We start from the raw sequence: 10,632 nt of genomic DNA, 5'->3' as shown, positions 1-10,632 counted from the left end.
TAGTGAAAAAAAGATTCTGTCCCCTGCCTTCCTGGGAGATTGGGGTTGGTAGCCATCATTCCCAAGCTGATGAGTGGCATCTGACTCACCAAAGTGGTACAACATGGGTGTGCTTTTCAGGGACAATTGCCAGCCTTAAACCATCCTCCTCAGAAAATGGCTTTGAAGTGGGACCACAGCACCAGGAGAGGGCAAATTCAAGACCAATGGCCAACAATAAGTACCTGAACGTTAGGTTTATAAGCAGAGGGGCATGGATTTCACCAGCGCCAAAAGGAGATGTGTAGCAGTAGGAGCAAGAATGGCACTGTTTCAGAGGAAGGAAAAGCGGAGCTTGGAGCAGGATGCCTCTGACTACCCACAGTGGGGAGGTGGGGTGCGACAGACTGTGCCTTCAGCTCCACAGCTGGTCTACACCAACTTCCTCTACTCACATCCATACAGGTGGCTTTACTATCATATGTAATCCACCCAGAGGCATGGGCAAGCCACTGAGGCAATGCACCACCATAATTTAAACAGAAAGAAAAAACATCTGGATTATAATTGTCACAAGGAGGGGAAAACCCAAACCAGGTACAAGGATCCCAACAGGGAAGATAACCAATAGCAAAAAAAAAAAAAAAAAAAAAAAAAGCAGGCTACTAAGTTTAAGTTTCAGTGATAATCAGTGATAACAGATAAGAAATAGGAGAGGCAGCCACAGGTGATCAGTTATGTGGACAATGGCCATTGAGATTGAATTTGTGAAAACAAACTGCTTCTGGGTTTCCTGGTACAAGCAGGATGGTCAGCATTAAGGACAGAGCAGCAGACTTCACCAGGCCCTGAGCTCATCCTTGTTCCCTTCAGGCCCTGGGACAATCAGGCCACACCGACCTGCTTTATGAAGGTTCCAGAGCTGAGGGTTGGTCCCAGGTGGTGGTCCAGAATCCAAGCAGAGAGGAAAAGGACCAAGCTCAGACCTCCTGAGTGAGCTTAGATAGAGGGAGACACATCTCTTTTTGGTCTTCCTCACAGTATCCTACTTACAGAAATTACAGACAGTTCTTCCTCTTGAGACCAATAAAGATTGACCTACCTAATATATAGAATATTTAAAAATACAGAGCTTTTTGACATTCTCTCCTTTGGAAGTAAAATATACATGACCCAACTATAGAAGAGGAAGAAGAAGAAAACCCAAAGACAGGGATCCCTGGCCATCCCAATACACGACACTCTCACTCCAACCTCCTCTACAACTTATAGGTCGCCAGAGCAAAGACTTTCTCCTCAGAAGAAAGGAAGGACCGCAGCCCCCTGTCTCAGGCTTAGCAGAAAATACAGCCATCTCAGAGGTTCTCTCAACCTGGAGGGGGAATTTTCAAGTAAACAAATGAAGTTGGGTCGCACCATTTGGAAGGTGAGTAGGAAAAATGGGATCAGAAGCTACATGTGGGAAGCCCCATGTGAAGTCCTGTGCTCGTCCCCTGCACTCCCACTCGTTTACTTGGGACCCTCCAGGAGAATGAGGAGGATCTCCCAAACTAAAGAGGTCTGAGCAAAGAGTCAGAGGTTGGGAGGGACTTTTGTTTCATGGTAGCCTTCCCATCAGCCTCTAGTCCCAGGCAATGCTGGTGGCTGGGTTTACTAAAACAGGAACTCACGGCTCTTGGGAAGAGCAATCTTAATAAAAGGAAAATGTGCAAAAGAAAAAAATTAAATAACCCAATCCAAGCATACAAGATTAATATTCTGTCAGAGCAAAAACACTTTGTTTTGGATTTCTTCTTTCCTCTCCCATCTCCCACCTCTGGAATATACTGTCTGCTCAAGTACCCAAGATAAGAGTTAGATCAATCAGGGCAGAGGACTGGGAAGAATGAAAAAAGACAAAAAGGAAGGAAGTCACCACTGAAGAAAAAAAGAAAAATTTAAAAAGGTGCAAATTGATTACGTTAGTCCTCCTTTGTCTACCCCAGGCTCCTGGGTTAAAGATATGTGTGCAGCCAAAATATAGTGTAAGGAAGAAAAACCCAGCAAGTCCCCTTCTTAAGGTCTTCTCTACACTGTTTATTCTAGTTAGCCATTTGTCTAACCTTTTTTCAAGGTTTTTAGCTTCCTTGCGATGGGTTAGAAGATGTTCCTTTGGCTCGGAGAAGTTTGTTATTACTGACATTCTGAAGCCTACTTCTGTCGACTCCTCAAAGTGATTCTCTGTCCAGCTTTTTACTGTTGCCGGCGAGGAGCTGCAATTCTTTGGAGCAGAAGAGGCACTCTGGTTTTTAGAATGTTCAGCTTTTCGCCAGCAGTAACATTTGAAATAGCCCAGCAAGCTTCCTTCCGGATTGACTCCTTGGGACTCCTCAGCAAGTGGAGAAGGTAAGGTGGGGCTGAACAGTTAAGAATGACCTGGGTCTGGATGTCATCCCCAGTGACGATGTCACCCATGACTCTCAGAGCAGGAGAAGCCATTTTGTAATCATTGTGCATCGGCAACTCTACCAATCTCTGGAAGACTGCAGAGTCTATGACTGCCTGGATCTTCTCATTGGGGCCATCAGACAGGTAAGAAAGGGCCCAGCAAGCTTTGCCAGCAAGTCCCAGTCGCTGCTGAAGAGTAGGCGAGACAGCACAGGCAAACAGGGAGAGATCTTTGCAAACTCTGGGGGTGGGCTCTTCCCTTGGCAGAGATTTGACAGGGTCCAGACTGCATTCCGTGTCATCGTCAGTTGTGTGGACTCGGTAAGGAATATTAACAAAGGATTAAGGATGGAACAGTTCAAGACGTAATCTTGGCAAACAGAGCTATCTCCAGCTATGTTTCCCAGTGCCCAGACTGCCTGTCCTGTTCCTGAACATCCTTGAAGTCTGAATTAAGCAGCTCTATGAAAATGTGGACAGTCCCAGCTTCAATGACAATTTTGGTCTGCTGAGAGGTTCCAAGAGGCAATATTTGTTAGGGCCCAGGCAGCTTCAAAATGTAATGTACAATTCTCATTTCTCTTCAGAAACTCCACAAACCAATCCACCACTCTTGGAGTGTTGATAACTTCATCTATTGGAGGACTAGGCTCTTTGGAGAGCAGTTTCCAGAATTTCTGTGTGGTCGCTAACTGCAGGTCAGAATCACCAGAAAAGAGCATCTCCACCATCTCTCTTGTGATCACACTCTCCCTAGTAGTAGAGCTCACCTAGGAGTCCATGAGAAGACTATCCAACATGGCAGCTTCTTCATTAATCAGCTCCACATTTCTCCGTTTAAAAATTCTTGCACGTGTTTTGCTCCATTACTTCAGGGTTAGAGCATTGTTCTTAGAGCTCTTCATTTGATAATTGCCTTTCCCTGGGCTTGCCCTGGTCTCCATCGCGGCTGCGCTCGCTCACACTTGGCGGCAGAAGTGGTGGCAGCTTCAGCGCCAGCTTCTGCGGACAATATGGCGGATCTGCAAACAGGTTTGTTGTTGTTGTTTTTAAGACGTAGTCTCGGTCTGTCACCCAAGCTGGAGTGCAGTGGCGCGATCTCTGCAGCGAGATTTTTAAAAATTTTAACCAATCATATGAGTTGTAAGTAGTATCCCGTGAGGTTGTTTTGTTTTGTTTTTGAGACAGTCTTGCTCTGTCGCCCAGGCTAGAGTGCAGTGGAGCAGTCTTGGCTCACTGCAACCTCCGCCTCCCAGGTTCAAGTAATTCTCGTGCCTCAGCCTCCCGAGTACCTGGGATTACAGACGTGCACAATCACGCCTGGCTAATTTTTGTATTTTTCATGGAGACGGGGTTTCACTGTTTGGTCAGGCTGGTCTCGAACTCCTGACCTCAGGGGATCCGCATGCCTTGGCCGTCCAAAGTGCTGGGATTACAGGCGTGAGCCACCGCGCCCGGCCCCATGAGGTTTTAATTTGCATTGCTCTGATAACTAATGATGCTGAGCATCTTGTTATGTACTTTTATTTTGCCGTCTGTGTATCTTCCTTGGTGAAAGGTCTAGGCAAATCTTTGGCCCAGTCTTATTGGAATAATCTAAATACAAGTCCTCTGTCAGCTATGCATTTTGTAAAGATTTTCTCCCAGTCTGTGGTTTGTCTTTTCATTTTCTTAACAGTGTTTTTTGAAGAGCAGAAGTTTTTAACTTTGATAAAGCCCAGTTTATCAGCATTTTAAAATGGTTTGTTCTCTTTTGCGATATGTAAAAATCTGTGCCTAACTGAAGCTCACAACGTTTTTCTTCTAATAGTTTTATCATAGTTACTCCTATACTTAAGATTTATGAGCAATTTAAAGTTAATTTATTGTGTATGATGCGAGGTTATGGTAAGAGTTTATTTTTGCATATGATATCCAATTGTTTTAGAGCCAATTGGTGAAAGAGTATCCTTATTCCAATGAATTGCATTTGTATCTTTGTAAAAGAGCAATTGACTACATATGTGGGAGTCCTTTCTATTCCTTTCATCTGTATATTTATTTTTAAATCATACTCTTTGTCTTAGTTACTGGAGTTTTATAGCAAGTCTTGAAATTACGTAGTGTAAGTCTTTCAACTTTGTTCTTTCACAAATTTGTTTTGGCTATTCTAGGTAATTTGCATTTCCATATACATTTTAGTGTCAATTTGTCAACGTCTACGAAAAAACCTTCAGGGATTTTGATTGAGATTTTGCAGAACCTCTAGATTAATTGGGGATAATTGATATTTTAACAATGTTGAGTTCTCTAATCCATGAACACAGTATATCTGCCATTTATTTAGGTCTTCTTTAATTTGTTGGGAATGTTTTATAGACTTTAGTGTAAAGTCTTGCATGTTTTGCTAACATTTCCCCTAAATATTTAATTTGTTGATGGTTATATGACATTTACATTTTTATGTCCATTACTCATTGTCAGCATATAGAAATATAATTTTTGTATCTTGACCTTTCCAACATTGCTATGCCCCCTTTCAATAATAACTTATTTCAATATTATTTCAAAATATTTCAATAATTATCTATGTTGATCATGTTATATACAAAAAAGTGTTACTTTTTCTTTCCAATCTGTATGCCTTTAATTTCTTTTTCAGGACTTATTATACTGGTGGAGACCACAAGTGAAATACTGAACAGAAGTGGTGAAAGGTATTCCTTGCCTTGTTCTTGAGCTTAAGGGGAACGCATTCAGGCTTTTCACCATTAAGGATGCGGTTAGCTGTAGGTTTTCCACAGGTGTTCTTTATCAGACTGGCGATGTTCCCTGCTAGTCTTGGTTTTGCTGAGAGTCTTTCATTATAAGCGAATCTTAAATTTTGTCCACACTATTTCTTCATCTATTCAGATGAACATAGGCTTTTTTAAAAGTGTGTCAACATGGTAAATTCTATTAATTAGTTTTGAATGTTGAAATAGACTTGCATTTTGGGAAAACCCCACTTGATCATGAAGAACCATCCCTTTTATATATTAAAGGATTTGCGCTGTTAAAATGCTGTTGAGGATTTTTACTACCGTGTTCATGACAGGTGTTGGTCTGAGGTTTCTTTTCTTATAAAGCCTTTGTCTTGTTTTGGCACCAAGGTAGTGCTGGTCTCATAAAATGAGTTGGAAAGTGTTGCTTCCTCTTATATTTTTTAAAAAAGTATATATAAAATTTGTATTATTTCTTAAGTTTTTGTTAGAATTCACCAGTGAAGCCATCTGGGACTGAAGTGTTCTTTGTGGGAAGGTTTTTGTGTGTTTGTTTGTTTGTTTGTTTGAGATGGAGTTTCACTCTTGCCACCCAGGCTGGAGTGCAATGGCATAATCTTGGCTCACTGCAACCTCTACCTCCTGGGTTCAAATGATTCTCCTGCCTCAGCCTCCTGAGTAGCTGGGATTACAGGCGCCCAACACCACACCTGGCTAATTTTTTGTATTTTTAGTAGAGATGGGCGTTTCGCCATGTTGGCCAGGCTGGTCTCGAACTCCTGACCTCATGATCCTCCTGCCTCAGCCTCCCAAAGTACTGGGATTACAGGCATGAGTCACCGTGCCCAGCCAGGAGGTTTTTAATTATGACTTTATTATAATTTAAGAGACAAGGATGAACCAGGTTATCTATTTCTTCTTGAGTTAGCTTTAGTAATATGTGTGTTTTAGGGAATTTACACATTTGGCATAATATTATTCAGTATATCCTCTTATTTTTTAATAACTAGAGAGCTATAGCAATGGCCCCTTTTTAATGCCTGATATTGGTAATTTGTGTTTTCTCCCTTTTGCTGATTAGTCTTGCATGTTTTCAGTTTTATTGACATTCTTAAAGAACAAACTTTTGAATTTATATATTTTCTCTGTTATTTTTCTGTTTTTATTTCACTGATACCTGCTGTCATATTCATTATTGTCATTCTTCTGCCTACTTTTATTATAATTTGCCCTTTTATTTTTAGTTGCTTGAGGTGGAAACTTAGGTCATTGATTTAAGATGTTTCTTCTTTTCTGATAAAGGCATTTAGTGCTATTAAATTTCCCTCTCATCACTGCTTTCTTTCTTAGTGACATCCTACACTTTTGATATGCTGTATTTTTATTTCCATTCAGTTCAAAAGAATTACTAATTTTCCTTTGGATTTTTCTCTGACCCATGGCTTTTAAAAGTTCATCATTTAGTTTCCAAGTGTTTGGGATTTTCCAGTTTTCTTTCTGTTATTGATTTCTAAATTAATCTTATTGTGATCAGAAAAGATATTTGTATGACTGAATACTTTTAAATTTATTGAGATTTGTTTTGTGGCCCAGAATATAAATTATTTTGGTAAATGTTTTGTGTGTACTTGAAAATATTGTGTATTCTGCTATGTTAGAGGGAGTGTTCTATAAATATCAATCAGATCAAGATGGTTAATAGTGTTTCTCAAATTTTCTATTTCCTCACTAATTTTTTGTTTATTTGTTTTATATATTAAAAGGTAATGTTGAAGTTTCTAGCTGTATTTGTGGATTTATCTACTTCTTTCTCAATTCTTTCCATTTTTTGTTTATGTACCTTGAAATTATGTTAATACAATCTGCCTAAACATAGGATTGTAATGTTTTCTTGAATTATCCTTTGCTAATAATATTATTCATCTTTATTTCTGGTGATATTTCTAGCTCTAAATGTACCTTGTTTGATATGAATATAGTCCCTTTAGTTTTCTTTTGATTAGTATTTACATAGTATATCTTTGTATACACTTTTCACCTATTTTTGTGTCTTTATATGTAAAGCAGGTTTCTTGCTTTTAAATAAAATGTAATCTGACAATTTTTACCTTTTAGTTGAAGTGATTACAACATTGACACTTAATGTAATTGTGCTTGTGACTGGGGTTAAATCTACCATCTTGCTATTTGTTTTTCATTTGTCTCTTGTGCTCTATGATTCCTTTTTCCCCCCTTTTCTGTCTTCTTTTGAATTGGGGATGTTTTAATGATTCCATTTCATCTATATTATTACTTAGTTATTCCACTTTATTTTTGGTGCTTGCCCTAGGGTTTACAGTGCATACCTCTAAGTTACCACAGCCTGTCCAGCTCTGTCTCCTTTCCTCCTGCAACTTCGATTTACGTGTATGTTACATCATTTGACTTTGCCCGCAGCTCTGAGATCCGTACTGCCTTCTTCTAACCTCTTTGGTAAGTTGGACCACTTGTTCACATGAAGGTGGAGTGGATGAGAACAAGAGGAGCAGAGCTGAGCCATAGCAGCATCAGGATTTGAGTCCCTTTGGGATGGGCAGGAATTCAGAGAGTGGGTTGCTGGGAGCAGAAGTTCAGCCAGATTAACCAAGCACAGGTCCGAAGGGCTTGAGTCTTGAGTCCAGCTATTAGCTCAGAGTCATAAATACGCAAGAGTGGGCACTTAGGAAACTCAAGAAGGAGCTGGGTACCATGTCTAAGATGATGAGGGTAAAGTACAGAAATGACTTGTAGCAGATGGCCATAGGCAGAGGTGACATTGAGCATCCCAGCATCCTGTGAGTTCTTAAAAACTCTAGAAAGGCATTTGGACTTTCATAAGATGTGAAATCACCAACCTTAATCCAAAATATTTAGATTTCAGGGAGTAAGTATACCCCAGATAATATCTGTTACATGTTTTAAATTGCTGTCTCCTCCACTTGATATGGGAGTTCTATGAAGATAGGAACCATATTTACCTTCTTCACTAACAGTACCTGACACTTAGCAGGCACGCAAACATTTTCAAATGAATGATAATATGACAACAGAAGGCATGGATTAAATTTTCTTTCTCACCGATTAATGGCCCAGCACACTTGAGTAGTTATTTAATCTTTTTCATTTCTTACATACTCATTTATAAAGTTAGAATATCATAATCCCACTTTACAGGTCTGTTGTGATGATTAAATAATGAAAGATACAAATCAAGCACGAATCTCATCCCACAAACTTACGGTTACAAGAAATGTAACTTTATTATTGTCTCTACAGGTGAATTTAGCTTCTATTTCAGTCACCATGCTAGATGATGGAAATTTATTATCAGTCAATTAAGTATCTGGGTGATTTCCAGGCAAACCCTCAGCCCTCCCTCCTCACCTTCTTGAGTAAACCTCAGTTCTGGAGTGTTTTCTGTTGTGAGAGCATGTGTCTGTGTAGGTGGACTGAGTGTCTAGGTTCCTATCACTGTCACTGTCATCGTCACACACACTGACTTCTGCTGAGATAGCTGTTTTTCAGACTGGCTTCTGTTCATATGGCTCTTATAGACTCTGATTAAAAGGCTACTATAGGTTTGCCAATTTTTGGGGTTAGGTCTGAGACACAGAAGAAAACATTCAGGTGCTTCTGATGCACTTGTGGGGAGTACAGGGACCCAGCTGGGCTGCCCTGGCCTGCCTATCTAAACACAGTGTACAGCCACTTCAGGTCCTCCATGAAACTTGTAGTTTTTCAAGACTTGACTCTCTACTTTCTCTCTGGTTCTACTATGATAATAAGAAATTATTTTTAAAAATCGAAACTATTTGATTAATATTATCCAGTTACATTATATAAATTATGTACAAGTACTACTAGGTCATAATGTCTTTTATCTGGCATTCTTTCACTAAAAGCTTTAAAATCAATGTTCTTAACCCTTAATCTATAGATAGCATAAATATTTAAACGTATCTCTTTGTTTCCTTTGCTTTTTTTTTTTTAAAAGAAAGCTTGCTCTCTATTTTTTCCAAGTTCATTGCTTCCATTTTTTTTGCCTCTAGCCATGATCTTTGCTTTAAACGTTAAGCTCCTTTAGAGCAGAGATTGTATTTTTTCTAAATATTACAGCAGTTTCCTGATAGATGGTTCTGATAGCTCTTCCATCTTCTCTTCTCACTCACAAAAGACAAGCGGCTCACTCTCTCCACTATTCTCAAATACAGCCTGACATTCCAGCCAAAACAGTCTGATTGCAGTTCACCTATTCACAAATGTCTGTTGAGAATCAGCCATTCAAGGTCACCATGTCCTGTATTGTGGGGCCAAGGGGCAGAAAATTTAAAAAGTAACAACACCTAATGTTTGTTGAGCACTATACATTGACTTTTCTGAATGTTTTGCGTGCGTTATTTCATGGGTAGTCCCAGCTCTTTGAGGTATGTACCTTTGTTAGCTCAGTTTTACAGATGAGAAATTCAAGTGGCTAAGAGGTTAAGCATCTTGCCAAAGTTTTCTCAGCTAGTAAGCAGTAGAGCCAGTATTCTAACCTGTGTGGTCTGGCTTCCAAGCCAACACTCCCAACTACCATGCAGAACTCAGGAGGTTTGTCAAGTTTCTACCAAACCTAAGGGCTCCTTATGTAGAAATCAGTCAAATATGGTTGCTGTTAGGAAACTGTAGTCATTGCACTTGAATAGTAATTTCCATATTATAAGTAACACTGCAGGCTAGTGAACTGGATGATGACACGGTTCTCGGTGGATTATAGCATGTTGCCATGTGAAAGGTGCCCTGCTTTGTGGCATGAGCATTTTTTCCCTGGTGGTAGAGCCTTACAGAGCAAATGGCTGAGTAAGGCTATCAGAGTTTGAAAGTACTCTTCATGTACTATTCCACAACTTGTGCTCTGATCTCTCTTATACTCACCAAGTAACAAGTAACTTGTTATCCCCAGTATAGCACTCTACAGTTTACAAACCTCGAGAGTTTGCTCTTTGTCTTATGAGAGGCGTTGGAGTTATACGCACCATCAAGTGCAATCTAACATTGATTTCCTGCTCAAGAGAATATCGAGTGGTGAGAACAAAGGCATCATGGAGCCATGGCTGTCGCTGTGGTCAGGGAGAGGAAGCAGGAGCCCAAGGAAGGGAAGCAAATGGCTCATTAGAGTGGGTGGTTAGGATGAGAGCAAAGGGAGAAGTAGAGCTTAATGGACTGAAATGGTCAAGCTATGAGGAGAAAATAGCATCCAAGAATGACAAGGGCAAAACCAACAAAGAGTCAAGGTCAGAATTCAATAAAGAGAAGCTGGGGAGAAGAAATATTTCAATGTCCCAACAGAGGTGACTAAAGTGTCCAACTAAATAAGCATGTCCCCCTAATTGTTTGAATAGGCCAATGGGTCAACCAATCTTATCCTTCCGAACTACCCCCTCATCTCCCCAGCTAGTTTTGGAATAGAGAGGATGGAAGGGTGGGA

The 10,632-nt window shown here is 40.1% G+C and overlaps 1 pseudogene; it reads right to left on the bottom strand.

Moving 5' to 3' along the window:
• Positions 1-10,632, bottom strand: part of LOC108537829 (importin subunit alpha-7-like) — a 35,306-nt pseudogene that overhangs the window by 19,082 nt on the left and 5,592 nt on the right.

Source organism: Rhinopithecus bieti, unplaced genomic scaffold (genome assembly GCF_001698545.2).
Source record: "Rhinopithecus bieti isolate Rb0 unplaced genomic scaffold, ASM169854v2 scaffold_14839, whole genome shotgun sequence".
Lineage (NCBI taxonomy): Eukaryota > Metazoa > Chordata > Mammalia > Primates > Cercopithecidae > Rhinopithecus > Rhinopithecus bieti.
The sequence above is the reverse complement of the archived record's forward strand: the minus strand, read 5'-3'. Positions and strand labels throughout refer to the sequence as shown.